The sequence below is a fragment of the Sorex araneus genome, chromosome X (genome assembly GCF_027595985.1).
Source record: "Sorex araneus isolate mSorAra2 chromosome X, mSorAra2.pri, whole genome shotgun sequence".
In the NCBI taxonomy this organism is placed as follows: Eukaryota; Metazoa; Chordata; class Mammalia; order Eulipotyphla; family Soricidae; genus Sorex; species Sorex araneus.
The window spans coordinates 56,538,914-56,560,207 of NC_073313.1; the positions used below are offsets into that span (position 1 = coordinate 56,538,914).

General features: G+C 42.4%; 1 protein-coding gene and 1 pseudogene across 2 annotated transcripts in view; both read right to left on the minus strand.

Moving 5' to 3' along the window:
• Positions 1-21,294, minus strand: part of FAM120C (family with sequence similarity 120C) — a 432,369-nt gene that overhangs the window by 27,536 nt on the left and 383,539 nt on the right. The gene's annotated exons all lie outside the window — the stretch shown is intronic.
• On the minus strand, positions 11,683-13,093 carry LOC101555791 (E3 ubiquitin-protein ligase makorin-1-like; annotated as a pseudogene).

Consider the following 21,294-nt stretch of genomic DNA (forward strand, 5'->3'; position numbering starts at 1 on the left):
GCACAGGGGTTACTCCTGGCTCTGCACTCAGGAATTACCCCTGGCGGTGCTCAGGGGACCATACGGGATGCTGGGAATCGAACCAGGGTCGGCCGCATGCAAGGCAAATGCCCCACCCGCTGTGCTATTGCTCCAGCCCCTGTCCCAGTTTTTTTAATGTTTATTTTTTTATTGATATAATAGGTTTCCAATATTATGGTATTTCAGGGGGTTAGCTTCACAACTCTGTATATGTATTTGTTACCCCTCCCACTACCAAAGTTCCAGGGCTATCCCACTACCAAAAAGACTCCTCTAATCCTTCTTCTCACATCCTCCCCTTTTCCTCTGGTAACTAGCACAGTTTCTACTGAGTATAGTATTCTCACTCCAGAGACCAGTACTTGGTTGATGACACTGGAGATTTCTTCAAATTTAAGCTTTAAAGCTTCAGGTCCAGCAACACCACCAACTCTAATGACAAAGACAGAATCAGAGATAGCCTGTGTGAAGGTCTCAGGACAGTAGAGTAGCTTCCTGAGTGGAAACTGACACCAATGAAATCATTTTAGCTTATTCAAAAAGCAGTGTACCGGTTTTACATGTGGCGCCAAATTTACACTGAGGCAAAAATCTGCTTTGGAATTGTAAATGGCAATCCATAAAACAAACTTTGCTTTGGGGTGTGCCCTGGCAACTTTTATATACTCAACTTTACTATCTAAAGTCATCACCTGGGCTGAGGAGACAGGACAGAGGGTTAAAGCTCATGGGCATGCAAGCACGAGCATGTTAGGCATGAGACTACTGGGGTTAGATCCTGGTACCACAAACCTCCCTGAACATCTAGGATATAGCCCTTGGAGACCCTACAACACTGCCTTTGGAAACTTGAATTGAACCTAAGGGTGATTGGCCAAGTTTTTCCAGGAGCACTGCTTGGGAGGCCTTTTCCAAAATAAGGGCTCCATTACATGTAACATAATCAGTTTGAGACATATGTATACAAGGCTGATGTATACAGATGATCCTTTATGGAGGCATCTCAAGACTCTGCACCAAAAATATTTCATTCTTGGCTGACAGTCAAATCCTAACTTGACAGCAGCAAGGATCTTCAGTATAGTTCTACTATCATTGAGTTTGATGGTGTTAAGGTATAAAGAGAGTAATCTGAATTTTTAACCATCTCAGATGTTTCTTTGCAATGACCCTCTAATTCTGCATTATGTAAGGCATCCTTATCTTCATCAAAAAATATCTTTAACTTTTTGGTTCAGTGTCCTCGACAGTGAAGTGTTCATCAAGGACAAGGCAGTTAAATTTTTCATTACTAATGTTGTCCAGTGTTTCTTGCTGTTTGTCTGAAACACACTAAATGGAAAATAGGCAGAATTCTAAGAAATTATTGTCAGAATTTTCACAAAGACAAAATTTCCAGGAATTCCAAGTCCTGTTGAACATATATGTATCCTCAGTGAGACTGTGGAGAAGTTCTTAAGAGTGTGCGAACTCCTGGGGACTGCTTTCATGGAGATGAGGCCACTGCTGCCTAACTCTTATCAGAGTTGCAGACTTCCCTGGTGCCCCTAGTAGCTGCCTGCCTGATTACAGTTTGCTCTAGCAGTGGCCAGGCAGAGGAGGCAGTGGTGGAGAAGGAGACAGAAGACTGACCCATTTGTATATATTCTGTAAAAAACTGTCTTCTATTTTGTAAGTTTTAAAAAATTATATTCTTGGTATACAGTTAGCACACAAATTATATATTCTTCATTTGGGGGAGTGGTTGGAGCTATGCAGAGTAGATGGTCAGGGTTACTCCTGGTTCTATGTTCAGAGTCGATATGCAGTGCCAAGACTGAACCAAAATAAGGTGCATGCATACTGGTGGAGGGATGGGTGTTTGATCATTGTGAGAATGTAACCCAAACATGAAAGCTTGTAACTATCTCAGGGTGATTCAATAAAATAAAAAAAAAACCAACAAGGTGTATGCAAGGCCAGTGTCATACCCCTGTACTATCTTTCTGTCCTAGCACACGAACTTTAAATTTTGTCCTATTCCAGCTTAATCTATTTAAAAATTGAAATAATTTCTTGAGTTATGATACACTTTTATATATTTTATTGAATACATACATCATTTGTAAATACTTTCTCTCATTTTGTGGATCATTTTCAGTATCTTCATAGCATAAATCTTTAGAACATAAATTTTATTATTTTTTTTTTTTGGCAGTCAGAGGAGGAGATTTTATTTTATTTTATTTTATTTTTTGATTTCTAACTTTTTATTTTTTTATTTATTTATTTTTTTTAATTTTTATTAAATCACCATGTGGAAAGTTACAAAGTTCTCAGGTTTATATGTCAGTTATACAATATTCAAACACCCATCCCTTCACCAGTGCCCATATTCCACCACCAGAAACCCCAGTATACCCCCCGCCCCCACCCCCTACCCCCTACTGTTTAACTAATGAATTTCACTTCATTTTTTCTTTACCTTGATTACATTCCATAATTCAACACAAAACTCACTATAGTTGACATAACTCTCTCTCTCTCTTTTTTTTTTCTCTTTTTCCTTTTCCCTTTTTTTTTTTCTTTTTCCCCCTCATCCCCCTTCCTGCGCCTCATAGTATGGTGTACGCCACGCCACGTCGGCCAGCGTGGGGCTTTTGCTTAGTTCACAGTCCAGAGGTGGCTGCTACATTAAAAACCTTCAATATTTTCAACAAAAACTTACTGTTATTATTTGGAGTTTCCCCCCCAAGTCAGACCTGTTCAAATGGAACCGATTCACATTGCTGAACAATTATAAATGTTAAGTCGCGCGGACGCTACTGCGTCCGCGCGGTTTTGGATTTCTGTATAAAGTCCAGGGAGAATTCTGCCAGAAATTACATAGCCCAGCTCACAGTCCCAGTGCATTGCTGTAAGAAGTCTCTGAATTCAAAGTCTTTAGGCGCAGAGGGTCCGATTCGCGCTCATCGGCTCCGGGTTTATCTGGGCCGAGGGCGTGCCGGTTACGCCCCCTTCCCATGAGTTCCTGGGAGCCCCCAAAGTAAAATCCGAATACCTGTGGGTCTGGAATCAGAAGATGGCGCCTGCCACATGGTGCCGCCAGCCCGCCGCTTTCCATGCAGGAAGACAGGGTGGGGAGGAAAAAAAAAAATCCACCCCCAGCAGCACCGAGTTGTAGCCCAGTTTGGTGTCCCAATGCATTGCTCTCGGGTGCCGCGCTGGATGCCCGAATGTGTTACATCTTTGGAGTCAAAGTCTTTAAGCGCCGCAGAGGGTCCGATTCGCGCTCAGCGGCTCCGGGTTTATCTGGGCCGAGGGCGTGCCGGTTACGCCCCCTTCCCATGAGTTCCTGGGAGCCCCCAAAGTAAAATCCGAATACCTGTGGGTCTGGAATCAGAAGATGGCGCCTGCCACATGGTGCCGCCAGCCCGCCGCTTTCCATGCAGGAAGACAGGGTGGGGAGGAAAAAAAAATCCACCCCCAGCAGCACCGAGTTGTAGCCCAGTTTGGTGTCCCAATGCATTGCTCTCGGGTGCCGCGCTGGATGCCCGAATGTGTTACATCTTTGGAGTCAAAGTCTTTAAGCGCCGCAGAGGGTCCAGAACATAAATTTTAAATTAATGTAGCCACATTCATCTACTTTTCTTATTGTCACGTATACTTTTGGCACACAATTGCCTAACCTGAAGTTCATCAATATTCACATACATTGCTTTCTATGAGTTTGGACTTTTATATTCAGGTCTATGACATTTTCAGCAAACTTTTGTGCATGGTGCAAGGAAGAGGTCCTATTTTATTCTTTTGTGTGTTGATACCCATCCCAGAAGTATTTATTGAAATACCTGTATTTTCTCTGTTGCATTGTCTTATTACCCTTTTCAAGGATTTTCTTCTGGACATACAACTATATTTCATCAATGTATATGTCTATCCTCAGGTTACAATACCACCACCTTGCTTACTTTCGGAAAAATTTTGAAATCAGTAAGCGAGATTTTTATTGTACACTTAGTTGCAGTGCTCATACAGTTTAATTGTGGTGCTCACAAGTTCAAATACTGAGTTTTGAGGCTTGTTGGGCTTGTACACCCAGTTGCAGTGCTCACACACATTTGGTTGTGGTGCTGAGGATCACCAATGGCACTGCTGCAGGGACTGAATTCAGCATATATGGTAGTACTGGGGACTGAACTTATTATTTCATGTCTGCAAGATAGGATCTATAAAAAAAGTCATATTCTCAAGTCTTCCAGTTATTTAAATCTTTAAATTTATAACTTTTAAAACATTCTGCAGCTCTGTATAAGTCTGTACTAATGGTACATAAAATTGGTAAGTCATGGAAATGTAATGTACAACATGCACTGTATAGACAATAAAGTATTTTTAAGAACAGAAAAATAAACAGACTTACTCTGGTCATTATTCTGCACTATACACAAATGTCAAATCGTGTACATGTGAAACTAATGTCAAATACACCTTAATAATAATAAAAAAGACTTGTCTTGTTTTGTTATATTTCTATCTAAGTATTTTCACTGAAGTATTTTATTCTTTTTGATCTTTAAAAGGAGCTTTCCCTTACTTTTAATTTGGGAGTACTGACTCTAGTATACTAAGATATCACTTGTAAATTGGTCTTATAACCTGTGACTTTGTTGAACAAATCTGTTGATTCTAATAGTCTTTTTCGGTATTTGCTTTTGGTAATACTTTGATATTCAGCACTCCATATGGTCGTCCAAGCCTCTCCAGGAGTGAGCATAGAGCTAAGAGCAACCCCTTAGCACAGGCAGTAGTGGCCAAAAAACAAAAACAAAGTACACATAAAATGAAACTATATTCATAATCATTTTGAAGTATGCAATTTGGTGACTTTAATACATCACAACCACCCCCATCATTTGTCCCCATAATTTTTCATCTTGCATAACTAAAAACTCTGTATCTTTTGAACAATAACTTTTTTTTTGCTTTTTGGGTCACACCTGGCGTTGCACAGGGGTTACTCCTGGCCCATGCACTAAGGAATTACTCCTGGCAGTGCTCGGGAGACCATATGGGATGCTGGAAATCGAACCCGGGTCAGTTGCGTGCAAGGCAAATGCCCTACCTGCTGTGCTATCGCTCTAGCCCCAAACAATAACTTCTTATTCTCGCCACCTCCTGTCTCTCAGGAGCAATCAACATGATAATTTGTGTATTTGTGTGATTCTGATTTTGATTACTCAAGCACCTTATATTACATTTTCATTTTTTTTGTGAAACAAGAAAGTTTTATTTGAACTTATTCAGAAAGATGTGAGGGAAGAGCAAAGGAGAAATACATGTTTGAGAGAGAATACGGGCTTCTCCAGAGTGGAAACAAGCAAGTAAAGAAACAGAGACGGGCTGTAGAGATAGCACAGCAGGCAGGGTGCTTGCCTTGCATGCGGCCAACTGGGGTTTGATTCCCAGCATCCCATATGGTTCCCCAAGCACCGCCAGAAGTAATTTCTGAGGGCATGGGTCAGGAGTAACCCCTGTGCAATGTCAGGTGTGACCCAAAAATCAAAAAAGAAAAGATGCGCCCATATTGTTTTCCAAAAGGGCTGAATCTGTTCGCATTCCCACCAGCAGTGAAGGAGAGTCCCTTTCTCCCTGCATCTGCACCAACACTGGTGGCTTTTGTTCTTACAGATGTGTGCCAGTCTCTGTGGTGTGAGATGGTATCTCATTGTTGTTTTGATCTGCATCTCCCTGATGATTAATGATGAGGAGCATTTTTTCATGCATCTTTTGGCCATTTTGGAAAACAGTATGGACGCTTCTCAAAAAATTAGAAATTAAGCTCCCATTTGACCCAGCAATATTAGATCTGGGAATATATCCCAGAGATGCAAAAAAGCATAGTAGAAATAACATCTGTCCTTGTATGCTGTGGGAAAAGGCAACTCCGATAGAGAAGAGACGACCAATTAAAGGTTGCTAGGAGGGCCCATTTGGGGTGGGAGTAGCAGGCTGAAAGTAATTATAAATGGAACATGATGGCCACTTAATACCTCTTAATACCTTAATACCTCTTAATAACCACAACACCCAAAAGGAGAGAGAGAGAGCAAATGGGAATGTCCTGCCACAGAGGCGAGGTGGGGTGGGGGGAGGACGGGGAGGGGGTGGTAGAGGGCTGCTGGGACCATTGGTGGTGGAAAATGGGCACTGGTGGAGGGATAGGAACTCAACTACTGTATGACTGAAATGCAAGCACGAAAGTTTGTAAGTCTGTAACTGTACCTCACGGTGATTCACTAACTAAAAAAAAGAAAGGAAAAGAGAAGAGAAGAGAAGAGAAGAGAAGAGAAGAGAAGAGAAGAGAAGAGAAGAGAAGAGAAGAGAAGAGAAGAGAAGAGAAGAGAAGAGAAGAGAAGAGAGGAGGGGAGGGGAGGGGAGGGGAGGGGAGGGGAGGGGAGGGGAAAAGAAAAGAGAGAAAAGAAAAGAAAAGAAAAGAAAAGAAAAGAAAAGAAAAGAAAAGAAAAGAAAAGAAACAGAGATAAACAAGCTATGTGTTCAATGAAGAACCCGGGCTTGAAAAGCAACCCTATTTTTCTTTTCTGACTAGGTTAGTTTATTTATCATAATATCCTGAAAATTCATTCATTCTATAGCAAATTACATAATTTCCTTCTTCAAAAAAGTGAAATATTTTCAAATAATTGGAGCTGGAGAGACTGAAAGTTGTTGACCCTGGTTCAGTTCCTGGCATTCCATATGGTCTCCTGAGCACCACCAGAGTTATTTCTGATTGCAGGGCCAGGAGTAATCCCTAAGCATCACCAAGTGTGGTGCAAAAACAAAGTGAAGTAATGGGGGGTGTTGTCCAGAGACTAGTTCAGGGTATTATGGACCATTGCCTTACAAATTTAAGGTCACAAGTTCAATTCCCAATGCTGTCACATGTGCCAAATACGATCCTCGTAGCTCTGCTATTAGAGCATAGTAGACCAGCTGTTTGTGACCCTTAACACTACAAATCATTTCTAGTCACCACAATCATTATGTGTTAGCACTGTGGCTAAAAAAATACATCCCCTGGTAATCGTGTTAGCCTCACAGTAACCCTTCCACAAAGAGCACTAAAATCAGAATGTGCAACCTACTCACCCCAGTTATCACAGCAACCAAAGGTAAAAAGTAAAAAAAAAATATGGCTAGCTCTATAGAAAACACATTATTCTTAACCATTCATCATTTAATAAGCACAGATTGCAAACAAACAAAAAAAACACAGATTGCTTCCACCTTGTGGCTATTGTTAATGTTGCTGTGATCATAGATGTACAAATATTTCTTTAAGACCTTGTTTTAAATTTCAAAATATTTACAAATCATTTATCTGATTTGGGGTAAATACCTAAAGGTCGAAGTGCTAGATTACATAGTAATTTCATTTTTTAACTGCTTGGAGAACCACTATATTCATTTCCATAGCAGCCATACTATTTTACATTTCCACCAACAGTGCACAAAGACTGCAATTTTCTTCCCTAGATTTCTAATAATAGCACTCATAAAAGCTACAAAGAATCTCACGATAGTTTTGATTTGCATTTCCCAAAGTGATGTTGGTGATGTTTTCATGTTCTTATTGGCTATTCATATTATATTCTTTGGAGAAATATCTATTCAATTAACTCCTTTGTTCATTTCTGAACTATAATTTTTTTCCTTTTCTTTTCTTTTTTCTTTTTTATTAAATTTTCTTTTTTGCTTTTTGGGTCACACCCAGCAATGCACAGGGGTCACTCCTGGCTTTTCACTCAGGAATTACTCCTGGCGGTGCTTGGGGGACCATATGGGATGCCGGGGATCGAACCCAGGTCGGCCGCGTGCAAGGCCAACGCCCTACCTGCTGTGCTATCACTCCGGCCCCTTTTTTATTAAAAATTTTTATTAGAGAATCACTGTGATGTACAGTTACAAACTTATGAACTTTTGTGTTTGCATTTCCCTTACAGTGATCATTATGAACTACGTTTTTTGTTGGTTTTATGTTTAAAGTCTTTAAATTTCTCTATACTTAATATCCATCCCTTATAAGATAGTTGATTTGTAAATATTTCTCCCATTTAGTGGGTTTCCTTTTTAATCTATGGATAGTGGTTTTGATGCAAAATTCCAAACCATTTAAAATTAAATTTGCATGTTGGGCAAATGCCAAGTGTTAGAACAAGGCCAGAGTGATAGGACAGCAGATAGGATGTGTGCCTTGCAAGTGGCCGACCAGTATTGGATTTCCAGCATCCCATGTAGCTTACCCAAGCATCATCAGGAATGATTCCTGAATACAGAGCCAGGAATAACCCCTAAGCATTTTCAGTATGACTCAAAAATTTTAAAAATTTTTTTTCGTCTCTTTCTTTTGCTTCCTATGGCTTTGGTTTAACAACCAAGAAATCATTGCCAGGTCCAATCGTGTGAAGGTTTTATCCTATTTTATCCTTTAAGAATTTTATTGTTTCAGGACTTTTGTCCAACTGGAGTTAATTCTTGAATATTGTACTAGATGAGACTTCAGATTCATTCTTTTTAAAATGGATACAGTTTTTCTAACATTATTAGCTGAAGACTCGTCTTTCCGCGAAAGACTTGGGACCTTTGTCAAAATTTATTTGACAGCCCCTTTGGCCCTGCTGCAGATCGAGCATGATGGAAGAGCCCAAAAGAGCGCCCTTGGACTCCAAGCAGCACACTGAACTAATTCCGGCACGGGATCGGAGACCCCACGGCGGGCCGCGACAGTGGAAACCGGGCATTCCCCAATTCTTTTAACCTCTCTCTCTCAACCCCTTCCTCCCGAGCACAGCGCAGGGTCCACGGCTTTCTGAGCGCAAAATGGAGACACCGAGCCAGCTGAAACAGGACGCGCGCGGGAGACCCCCAGGGGGGCGGGGGCTGTGACCCCCGCCCACCGCAGATAGATACTTAAACCCACCTCCCCCACGTGTGCGTTCCCTTTTGGCCCTGCTGCGGATCGAGCATGATGGAAGAGCCCAAAAGAGCACCCTTGGACTCCAAGCAGCCCTCTGAACTAATTCGGGCACGGGATTGGAGACCCCACGGCGGGCCTCGACAGTGGAAACCGGGCATTCCCCAATTCTTTTAACCTCTCTCTCTCAACCCCTTCCTCCCGAGCACAGCGCAGGGTCCATGGCTTTCTGAGCACAAAATGGAGACGCCGAGCCTCTCTCTAGGTTTCTCCATCTTATGAGCACCATAAAAGGGTAAAAGTTTGTAGTGATGTTATTTCTGGTTGTACTTTCCCTGGACTTTATACAGAAACCTAAAACCACGCGGCTGCAGCAGCGGCCGCGCGACCTAATGTCATCTTAGCATCAGCAATATGTAATGGTTCCATTTTAACGGGTCGGACTTTTGTGGGAGATCCTAACAAGAATAGTAAGTCTTTTGCTGAAATATTGAAGGCAATCAAAGGGGTAGCCATCTCTCTAGGCTGAACTAAGCTATATCCCCACACCGGCTGAGAAGAAATATCCTTCTTTCTCAGGAAGAAACGCGGCGTGGCGTCAACCATAGTGTGATGTCCATTAAGCAAACAGACCTGGTGGTGTGGGAATGGGATATAAGGGGAAAAATTATGTACATGGAACAGCGGGACGCTGGTGGAATCTTGAGCTGGAGCCGATACCAGCGCAAGACCTTTGGTTCCAGAAACTGCTTGCAGACACTCTACTAGACTATCAACTAAGCCAGAGCCCCACGCCGGCTGATGACGGGAAATAACCATCCTTTTCGGTTTTTTTCCCTTTGTCAGGCAGCGTGGCGATTACTAAACAGGCGTGAACTCGGTGGCGCGGGGCAAGGGGGAAAAAGAAAAGTTATGTAACAAACAGCGGGACTTAATATCTCTATATTCTTAGCAATGGAGAACTATCAAAGCTTCCTTGGCAATAGGACTGTCTTTTTCTTTTTTGGGGGAAACCCCAGCAATGGTAGTGAGTTGTGTTTTGAAACATGGAATGTAATCGAGATAAAGCGTAAATGAAGTGAAACTTATCACTTACAAGGATGGGGACTGGGGAGGTGAGAGGGGGCGGCAGGTATACTGGGGGGGTTGGTGATGGAAGATGGGCACTGGTGAAGGGAAGGGTGTTTTGAGTATTGTATAACTGACATAATCCTGATAACTATGTAACCCTCCACATGGTGATTCAATAAAATTAAAAAAAAATTATTTGACAATGTATGTAAATACTTATTTCTGGATTATGTATCACTGATTTTCAACCTTTAATCATCTGAACATACTGAACATACTATAGAAGGACTGGAGCAATAGCACAGCAGTTAGGGCATTTGTCTTGCACGCAGCCGACCTGGGTTCAATTCCTTTGTCCCTCTCAGACAGCATGGCAAGCTACCAAGAGTATCCCGCTCACACGACAGAGCCTGACAAGCTACCTGTGGCATATTCAATATGCCAAAAACAGTAACAACAAGTCTCACAATGGAGACGTTACTGGTGGTCACTTGAGCAAATTGATGGAACGAGATGACAGTGCTATAGTGCTTAATCATCTGAAGACCAACACCAGTGTATGGACTTCCCACGCTCCTTCGAGGACCTCAGACTCTTAAGGGCTGAGAACGGGGGGTGGGGGGGAAGAATCCGAGCTGGCAGATCACTCTCTGCTCCAGACTCCAGAGCTAGCTAGAGACTTGAGATTTCTGTTGATGTCTGCACATCTGTATTTTTATATCTGTTCCTTGCTGGTGCCCTGCCCCATGCATGTGTTCTGTGGTTTTGGTCTCTTGTTTAATTGCACACTAGGAATAAATACTACTGGGTAACCAGAACCAAGAAAAAAACCAAAACGTTATTCATTGCAATGTTACTACAGTCATCAAAATCTGGAAACAACACATGTCCAAGAACAGATAAAGATGGAACCTATTGTTTATAGGTACTATGGTACTATGATTTTCAACCTTTAATCATCTGAACATACTAAACATACTATAGAAGGACTATATATAGATATAGGTACTATGTACCTGTACTATAGAACCTATATATATGGTATAGGTACTATATGGTACTGTGGTATGCATACACAATGAAATACTGTTTGGCTTTAAGAAAGATGGGATTGTGCTATTTTCTGTAATGTGGATGAATCTGGAGAGCAAGTTTGGTCTATAGAGGGACAGACACAGAATAGTCTCATAGATGGAATATAAAGAAACATAGTAGGGGAATAGCAAATGTCCAAAGGAAACAGAAACTTGAAACTGGTCTTCAGTGGGAAGCTCACCAAAGGGGAGGTGGTAGGGAAATACTGGGACAATGATAAAGAGAAACTGATACTCTAGTGAAGGGTTTGGTGCTGGCATGTTTGGTGCATGGAACCCTATCATGAACAGTTTGGAAACCACTAAATTAAAAAAAAAAACTTTGGTATTGCCATAAAGACAAATTCAAACAATGGGATAGTCTAGAGTAGTTGTTTTCACCAGGGGACTGAAGGGTGTGACTCAGCTAAAAGCAGCTGACACAACAAACCTACACTAACTGACAGTTAAATTCCCGTTACCAAAAAAAAAATTAACTTGAAGATTTTTTGTAACATTTTTTAAAACAGAGAAAACAACACACTCCTTGGGAGAGAAAGATGAGGGGTGGAGGAGACAGGCTCTGGGTCTGGGGGTCAGGACAGCACCTGGAGTTTGCGAGGCCTGACAAGGAGAGAGGACATGGGCACTGCCACACCAGCATGGGAAGGCGATGGGCGGGCTCGGAGAGCTCAGAGCATGTGACACGCTGAGCTGCTATAGATTCAAGTCATAAAAATCTTCCAGCTCCTCATGAAATATGTCCCACTTGTCTTCCGAGTCTGTCAGGTTGTCGTCCCCACCTGCAGCCAAAAACATAAGCTACATCTCTGTTCAGCTCAAAGGTGACAACCTCCTCTTCCTTGTGGTCAAAGGGGCTGCTGCTCTCTCTTTTCTCAATGAGCTCCCAGAAGTGGGTCCTTCATTGGGCCCAATATCTGCTCAATGTTCCCACTTTCTGTCTCTGTGGCTCCTCTCTACAGCCAATTGGAGTACGCATGCTTGTAAAAACAGTTCCCTCCAAAAGGACAGCTTCCAGTGCCTTCATCAAAATACCTGCACACCTTGTTGCTCATCGCCTCCTTGTATTTCTGAATGAGTTTCTGCTTCTCATCTTTCTCCTCCACCCAGTACTCACTTGGAATGACAAAGTTAAATGTGATCCGGCATTCTGGGCAGGACTTTATGATCTTGCTCTCAAACTGCTTCACTCACTCCTCCACTTGCGAATGCACTTGAGACAGTAGGTGTGGTTGCAGTTGGAAAGAATCCTGAAGCGGTGCTCACTGGGGTTGGCTTTCTCATAGATCACCTCCATGCAGATCGCGCACACCAAGTCCTTACTGCGCTGGACAGCAAACGAGAGCTCCATGTCTTTCTCATGGGCCTTGATGCAAGATTTGATGTGCTGGACCTCTGGGCAGTGCACATTGGGTGCACGACCTGCAGCCTGCACATATCACATGCGTCCTCTCGCTATAGCCGCATTCGCCCACAGCAGTGTACGAGCAAAGCTGCTTCTTTGTCTCCAGAGCTGAAGGGCTCCTTCTTGGCTTCCTCTTTGGTCACTGAGCCCCGCACAGGCGTCTCAGTGCAGGAAGGGGCAGTCTGGCCACAGTAGGGCTGCCCAGGAACAAACTCAATGGCATTCACCCACTCTTTGGAATCAGCGCCTACAGCCGTAAAGTTTGAATTTCTCGCCTCTGCTTCCCCCATGTTCATTTCAGTGACTGGTGCTGCTACTGGTGAGAGGCTGGAAGCAGCAGCAAGGGCCATTTTCGCAGTGAGATCTGCAGCCACCTCTTCATCCTATTTCACGGGCTTGCTGTGTTCATATCTGCAGGGGTCTTCGTAAATACAGTATCCTCTCTGGAAATACTTGTACACTACACCGTTTGGGCTGTCAGAGGTCATGGGAATAGCGACAGTTATCTCCTTCCTTACAACCCCTATGCATGAAATACCTGCAGGTGACCTGTTTGGTCCAGCCCCCACCGCCACTGCCGTTGCTGCCGTGACCCCCGTCCCGCCCCCGCGGACCAGGCAACGAAGGTGGGGAGAGGGCTGGAGATTGGGGTGGCCACCGCTCCTGCTCCCAATGGTGTGTCACTGTCCATAGTGTTTTCCAAGAAGATTAGACTAGTTGATATGCCCTCCAGCAGTGTATAAGGGCCCCCCATTCCCCACATCCACCCTAACACTAGTTGTTTTTGTTCTTTGTGATACATCTCATTGTTTTTTTGATTTGCACTTTTCTGATGAAAGTGATCATAGCAAATTTTCATATACCTTTTGGCTATCTGAATATCTTCTTTAAAGAAGCCTCTTTTCAGTTCTCCCAATGTTTCGGCAGGGTTAATTGCTCTATCTTGGAAAGTTCTGCTAGTACTTTAAATATCTTTAATATCAACTTGTTATTAAATGGGCAAATATTTTCTCCCACTTTGTGGGGTGTATTTTTATTCTGTTCATTATTTCCATTGTTTCCTCTGCGGTGCAGTAGTTCCTTAATTTGATGCAGTCCCATTTGTTTATCTTTGCTTCCATTTGCTTGGCCAATCAACTTGAATTACTAAAGGCACTTCTAGATTCACTGTCATGAAGTGTACTACCCATGTTTTTATCATTATTGGATTTAGGTTTTTTTTTCCAGACATTTCTTTTATTTATTTATTTATTTATCTATTTATTTATTTATTTATTTATTTATTTATTTATGTCATTGTGAGAACAGTTACAGGGATTTTAGGATCAAGTCTCAGTCATACTATGATCAAACACCCATCCCTTCACCAGTGCACATTATCCACCACCAAGAACCCCAGCATATCCCCCCTCCCACTCCCCCTCTGCCTGTGTGGCAGAGGATTTTCACTTTACTCTCTCCTTAATTTGATTACATTCAATTTTCGACAGGAAACTCACTATCATAATTTGGAGTTTTTCTCCCAACAGTCAGGCCTGTCGGAATGGTATTATTAGATCGTATGTTTTCTATTGTCAATAACAAAGAGCATAAGATGTTGCAAGGTCACGAAAGTGGCTGCCCAGTTTTGTGATTCTGGTATTAAGTCCAGAGGTATTTCTGCCAGCAGCTGCTGCATTCCGAGATTGGTTTGTGTGCCTCTAGGATCATGGCTGTTCAGGAGCAAAGGAGCTGTTTGTGGGCGACCGCTCGGGGTCTCATTTGGGCAGGAGGCAGGGCCGGTTCTGCCCACCCCCCCCCCCCCATCGCGAGATTCCCCATGTGTCCTATCACTGCAAGCTCCTACTTCTTTGTCCAATTGGTTCTGAATGGTGGTGGTCGCCATGCTGCCGCAAAGGGGAAAAGGCCAAGGCACAGAAACCCTTCCCCTCCTGGGGCTATACAGGGCCGTAGCTTAGTTCACAGTCCAGGAGTATATCTGCCAGCAGCCTCTGTGTTCCGAGATTGGTTTCTGTGCCTCTGGGATAATGGACGCTCAGGGGTGGCGGAGCCGTTCCTGAGCTTTTTTTTTTTTTGTATATCAGGAAAGGTTGTGTGGCCGCATAAGCGGTCATGCAGTTTGGAGAGATATCCCAGTCCCACATACTGGAGCCGTGTTAGTAGAAGTTCAGTGTCGCCGGGATTCCATCTGGAGAAGGCAGGGATGCTGCACCTTCTCCATCTGGCACCCCAGTGTTGTTGACCCGGTGTGGGGTCCGGAGCATTCTCCGGCTTGCAGTGCCCGCTGGCCTGGATTCTTCACTGCTGGCTGCTGTGGCAAGATGGCCGGATTTAGATTTGATATCAAGGTCTTTTACCCATTTTGATGGTTTTGGTTTTGGTTTTTGTTTTACCATACCCAGCAATGCTCAGTCCTGGCTCTTCACTCAGAAATCATTTCTGATGGTGCTCAGGGATCCAACCTGAGTTGGCCATGTTCAAGGCAAGCCTCTTATACACTGTACTATCTCTCCAGCCCTCCATTTTGACTTTTGTGCATGATATTAGAAAAGGGTCTGAATTCATTAGTTTTTTGCAGGTGACTGATCAGTTTTTCCAACACCATTTGTTGAAGAGGATTTCCTTGTCACACTTCATCCTTTTTGCTACTTTATTGAAAATGAACTGTTCTCATACTTGAGAAACTATCTCTAGACTTTTTCATTGGTCAATTGCAGTACTACACTGTTTTGAATACTATAGTTTTCCAATTCAGTTTGAAGTTGGGGAAAGAAATGTTTCATATATTTTTCCTATGATTGTTTTGGCTATTGAGGATGAGCACGTGCTCCATACAAATTTCACTAGTGTTTCATCTATGACTTTAGAAATGTAATGGGTATTTTAATAGAAACTTTAGTGAATCTGATAATGCCTCTTTGTACTATTTAGCCACAGTCCCTTGACTACTGTAATTTTGTAGAATTTTTGAAACTAGGAAGTTTGAGACCTCCATGATTGTTATTAGTTCTAACAGCTTTTTTTGTTAAATTAGAAAATGCAACATTAAGTACTTGTATTGTAATAATAAAACTTGAAACTCATGTAGTATGGGGATGGAGGGTCAAGGAGAGACAACAATAATTTTCCCATAAAGTCACTGCACAGGACCATGGAATAGGGGGGCCAATAAAAAAACAGAAATTTGAGATTGGCAGGGAAGCTGAGCAGAAAAAAAACAGGAGATATTAAAGCTGTGATGACCAGCATCATCTTCTTAAGCAAACATTCAAGGATCTTGTTTGCTTTTCACATAGCCAACCTGGCACTACATATGGTCTGAGCCCAGCTAGGAAGTATTCCTCAATACAGAGCCAGAAGTAAGCCCTGAGCATAGCCAGATGAGGCACCTTCATTAAATTAATAATTAAAAAATATTAAAGAGCCATGATTTTACAAAGTTACTGATAGTTGAGTTTTAGGCATACAATAATTCAATATCAATCCCTCTACCAGTGTTAACTTCCCAATACCAGTATTGCCAGTGTTGTCAGACTCCCTCCCCATCCCAACCTTCACTTCACCCCTGCCTGTGTAAAATTTTTATTAAAGTTATAAAAATTTAGGAAGTGAAGTTTGGACAATATATTACAAAAGTTCTATCTATTAGAAAAACTACAGGATGGGAAAAATAAGGCTTCTCCTTTAGAGAAATCTTCAGAGGTCCCAAGTGGCCCAGAAACATACACTTACAGTGTCCAACATTACAGTAAAAACTATTTTTCATTTAAGGACAAAGGATTTAAGGGGAGGAAGATACAGAGCAGGGAAGGCAAAAGCTTGTCTCATCTCCACTTCAGTTTTAGGTAGGTGTTAATTCAAGCCAAGGATATTTCTGAACTTGGAGAATAAATGTGCCCTCCAAAGCATCTCAAATATGCCATGATTATGCAGTGCAGAAGAACACAAATGATATGATAATACTTAATTTAAAAAGTATTACAACCCTCTCAACTCTAAGTTCTATTCTAAGTTAACCTACGGCTTGTATTGTTAATAGGTGACTAATGCTTAATTGGAAACCTATTTCAAAAGACTGAAATTGAGTCTTAACCCCAAAATGTAAAATAATAAAATTAGTAAGTTGAGGTTATGACACATAGTTGTTCAACACACATACAAACAGAAAAGGAAATAGCAAAGCTGCATGACAGAACCAATACAGTCAGGGAAAATGTTTATACAAATGTAGTAGAACATCAGGAAAAGCCCCTTGTGGATCTGCTTATGTCTAGAGGTGCCACAATCTGTGACCTGTTCCTGAGTCCCCAGGACCTAAGGGGATCCCTGCCATCCTCCTCTCATGCTCAGGACATGCACCCTAAGGACCCCCAAAAATATGGGGATCTTTACCTTTTGGGGGTTCTCTCTAGTAGTACTCAGGGGTTTGGGAACCACTCTGAGCAAAATTCAGTTCTAGCACTACCTGTCTGAAGGTTCAGTGCACAAACCAGTGACATGTTGCTATGGGGGATCTACAATGCCAGAGGCCATAATGGCTATGCAGAGGGCCACTAAGTCCTCACAGTTTCTGCGGAGAAATCTCTGTGGCTCCTAGCATGTGATGAGTCTTTCTTACTTTGGTTATCATTTTAGCTATGACATGTCTGGTGTGGGTCCCCTGGTGCTGATAATATTTGGACTTCCTTCACTTTCTTGAATGTATAGATTTATATTTTTCACATTAATTTGGGAAATTTACAAGAATTGTATTTTAAAACATAGTTCCTATCCCTTTCTCTCCCTTCCTTCTGGTACTCCCATTACATGCATTTCCATGTACTTAAGGGTATATTCATGCATCTTTCTGAGGAACTGTTCATTTTTCTTTACTCTATTTCTATCTCTGCCCTTCAGATCACATAATCTCTACTTATCTTACAGTACACTGCTTTTTCTTCTGCCAGCTAAACTTAATATTGATTCCTTCCAGTAAAATCTTCACTTTGATTTATTGTCCTTTTCAGCTGCAAATGGTCACTTGATTCTTTTAGATTCTTTTCTACTTTTTTAATATTCCTTATTTGAGAGTATAATATTATCATATCTTCCTTTAATTTTCTGTGCATGGTTTCACTTAATTCTCTAAACATATTTTAAAAACATTTACAATAACTGATTTGACATCTTCATTTGCTAACACTACCAGCTAGGCCACTTTAAAAATCCATCCCACGTATAGATCACACAGTTCAGGTTTCTTACAGTATCTTGGCAGTTCTTTTGAAAATTGGGTGTTTCAACTGGGTATTGTAGCAACCCTGGTTATTAATGAAGTCCTGAACTCATAGATATTATTTGCTTGTTTGTTCTATTAATTATGTAGTAACATGGCTTATGTAGTAACACACACTACTTATGTGAAGTCTATTTCCTTTTGTAGCTTGCCTTTGATGTCTTCGGTGGAAAATTTCTCCCTTGTTTTTATTTATTAGCTCAGAAGACAGATATCACCTCAAAGTAGATGGGCCACTAGTACTATTTCATTGAGTATATGATATTATCATAGTTCAGGAAATTTATACATTTGTCTCACATTAATGAGGGACAAATAGTTACATATTTCTTATCTTAATCATTGCTGTGAAGGCATATCTTTAATATTAAGTTTTATAGATTGGCAACGATAAGTTTGTGGCTTCTACAGGAATTGCTCTGGTTCAGATAAGTTTATTGTTCAGTCATTGGTTTGTAGGGCTTTCATTTCCATGTGCAAGAGAAACATCTGCTCTGTGCCAATGGGTCCTACCCTGGTTTGGGGAATGCTTTCAATTCTGTCTCATCTAGTTGCTTCTAGGTGCTATCTACTGCATGCACATATCCTTTCTAATCCCCAGAGTTGACGGTAATTCCTGGAGGACTTTTCTTGGTGGTTTCTCTTCCTGCATCTCTATAAAACTTACAGATGCATAGTTGTTTTGCTTGTATTAAGAAACAACTAGCTTCCTCTAAATTGCTCACCATCAAGACATCTATTTCTGTTGACATGCTCTTAGACATGGAATTATCCATACATACTCCCTTGGAAATAAAATAGTTCCTTTGGAGAGAAGGATGAACTCCTTATTCTTATGGTCTGTCCTCTCCCCCTCAACTCCTTGAAAAAATTGTCATTGCACCAGATATGGGACTAATTTTCCTAGGCTGATAATGATACTCCTGCTTTAAAAGTGACCACTGAAAAAGAGGGGAGTTGATAGCAGTTGATTTTTTTGGCTCGAGCATATAATGTGGAAACACTTCCCAATACAAAAGGTGAAATGGGAATGATTAAGGGCCCATGCTGCTCCTGAATTAGAGCTTCTACCCGAAGAGAATGGATATTCAACATGCCAATCTGGACACAGGGCTCAATGAGAACTGATAAGAAATGGCAATATTTCCCTTGCAGAGTGAAAACATCCCAAGAATTCATATATATATGTATATATACACACATATATGTATATATACACATATGTATAAATATATATATACATATAAGTACATGTATTTGTAGACGAAAGACAGCAGGCAGATTGGGGGATAGTTGCCGATGTCGTGGATGTCTCCCTTCTTGTACAACAGAACAGTCCTACTGGTTTTCCACTGGGACGGAGCCTTGCATTCAGACAGCGTGTGAAGGCCAGTGTATTGATGAGTCCTGGCGGCAGATTCTTCAGGTGTTTGGGTCTGACCTTGTCCGGACAAGGTGCTGTTCGCGACTTTACCAGCGAAATGGCATGTCGGATTTCAGAAGGGAGAACGTTGGGAACGACGTATTCATCCTGCGGAATTTGGTATGTGGGCAAGTGGACATGGCTGTCAAAGAGATCCGAGTAGAAGTCGTGAATAATTTTTTCCATTGCCTTTCTGGAGGATGTAATAGATCATTGGGACATTGGAGGGCAGTCATCTTGGTCTTGTAGTTGGCGAAGGACAGGCGAGCGTTGCGAATACTTTTCCTGGCTTCTGCTGCACTGGCCAACACTGCTGCTCTTCTCTCTCTGAGGTCTTCCTTTATCGCATCTCTGCACAGCTTTGTGAGCTCGGACGTTAGCTTGTGGTTGCCTGAGGCTTGTGCCAAACCACGTTGACGAATGAGCTCGAGAGTTTCCAAAGACAGGCGTCTGTTTGTGGCATTCTCACTCTCGGCATTCTTCGCACAGACATGGAGGTGCTGAACCAGTCGATCGTATTCCTCGTCGATGTTGTCAAGGACGGCATCTTCCTACGTTGCTGCAATAGTGCCAAAGAGCTCCCAGTTGGTGGTCATTCTGGGAGTTGCCTTCTTAGACTTAAATTTTGCAGACTTTTCTCCCTGCTCTGTGAAGTAGAATTTCGCACGAATGAGATGGTGGTCTGATCCCGTCTGGAATTTTGGGACAACAGCGACATCAGTCAGGCAAAACCTTCGGTTGAATATGATGTGGTCAATTTCATTGTGGAACTGTCCACCGAGAGACTCCCATGTCCAGCATTTAGATTCGGCCTTCTGGAACTGTGAGTTACCATGGATGGTCTTGGTCGACATGATGAATTCAGACAGTCTCTCACCCTGATCGTTCCATTCTAGGCCATGTGTCCTAATGTGGAGTTCTTCGGGTGACCTTCTTGGACCTGTCTTGGCATTAAAATCACCAACAATGATCTTGTAGAAGGTGTGGTCTTCTTTATAGAGATTCTCCAGTTCCATGTAGAACCTCTCAATTTCTTCTTCATCGTAGTTGGAAGTTGGTGCGTAGACGATGAAGATAGAAAGTGCAGGCAGTAAGCCACATCTATTCAATCATAGATGTGTAATCATCCAATTCGGGTTGTTAGGCCTTCGAATGAATTGATGCTCATAACCAAGTTCATGTTGACAAGGACACCAATGCCACCAACGCCTCTGTTGTTGCATGTTCCAAGGAACAATTCTTCTCCAGTTTCGAAAATGGCGTGATGTGATTGATGTCTCCTCATTTCGGTCAGACCAATGATGTCGTACTTAATCTTCTGCGCTTGCACCATCAGGTCCTCGATGGATTCTTCTGATGCCAGTGTTCGTGCGTTGAAAGTACGACAATCATTTTAGTCTTTCTTCGTTTTGGCAGTCTAGTTCGTCCCTGAGATTTTTTCAGCCTCTCTTTCCTCATCTTTCTTAACGCTGCCGTACTGGGAACTCTTTCGGTGACAGGTGAATGAGGCCAATTGTTGTTACTGTTGCTGGCATATCGAATATGCAATGGGTAGCTTGCTAGGCTCTGCCGTGCGGGCGAGATACTGTCGGTAGCTTGCCGGGCTCTCCAAGAGGGACAGAAGCTTTTAGGGCAGCCTCCAATCGCCCTTAGAGGTGTTACCATGGTTCACACCAAATTTGAACCCTATCAAATATGGTGCGGGAATAATAGGTATTAAGTGTTTTATGTTGTGTTAAGCGGCCATGCGGTCCAGAGAGCAACCTGTAGTGTGGCGGTGGCTGGGTAGTGGATGTAGTGGGGGTCGGCCAGTGAGGTATTTATCCACTACCCAGCCACCAACACACTACAGGTTGCTCTCTGGACACTGGGCCGAACCTCACACACAAGTGAAGCCCCGAAAAGCCAGGTAAGCAGAACTTTGCGACCTTGAGCTCTACGTTCAACGAGACCTGGAAACAAGATCCTCTGTCTGCCTTCTCGTGTTCACTCGTGTCGTCCTGAATAGAATTGGCAGAACACTAGACGAAGGACAACCATGCAAGCAAG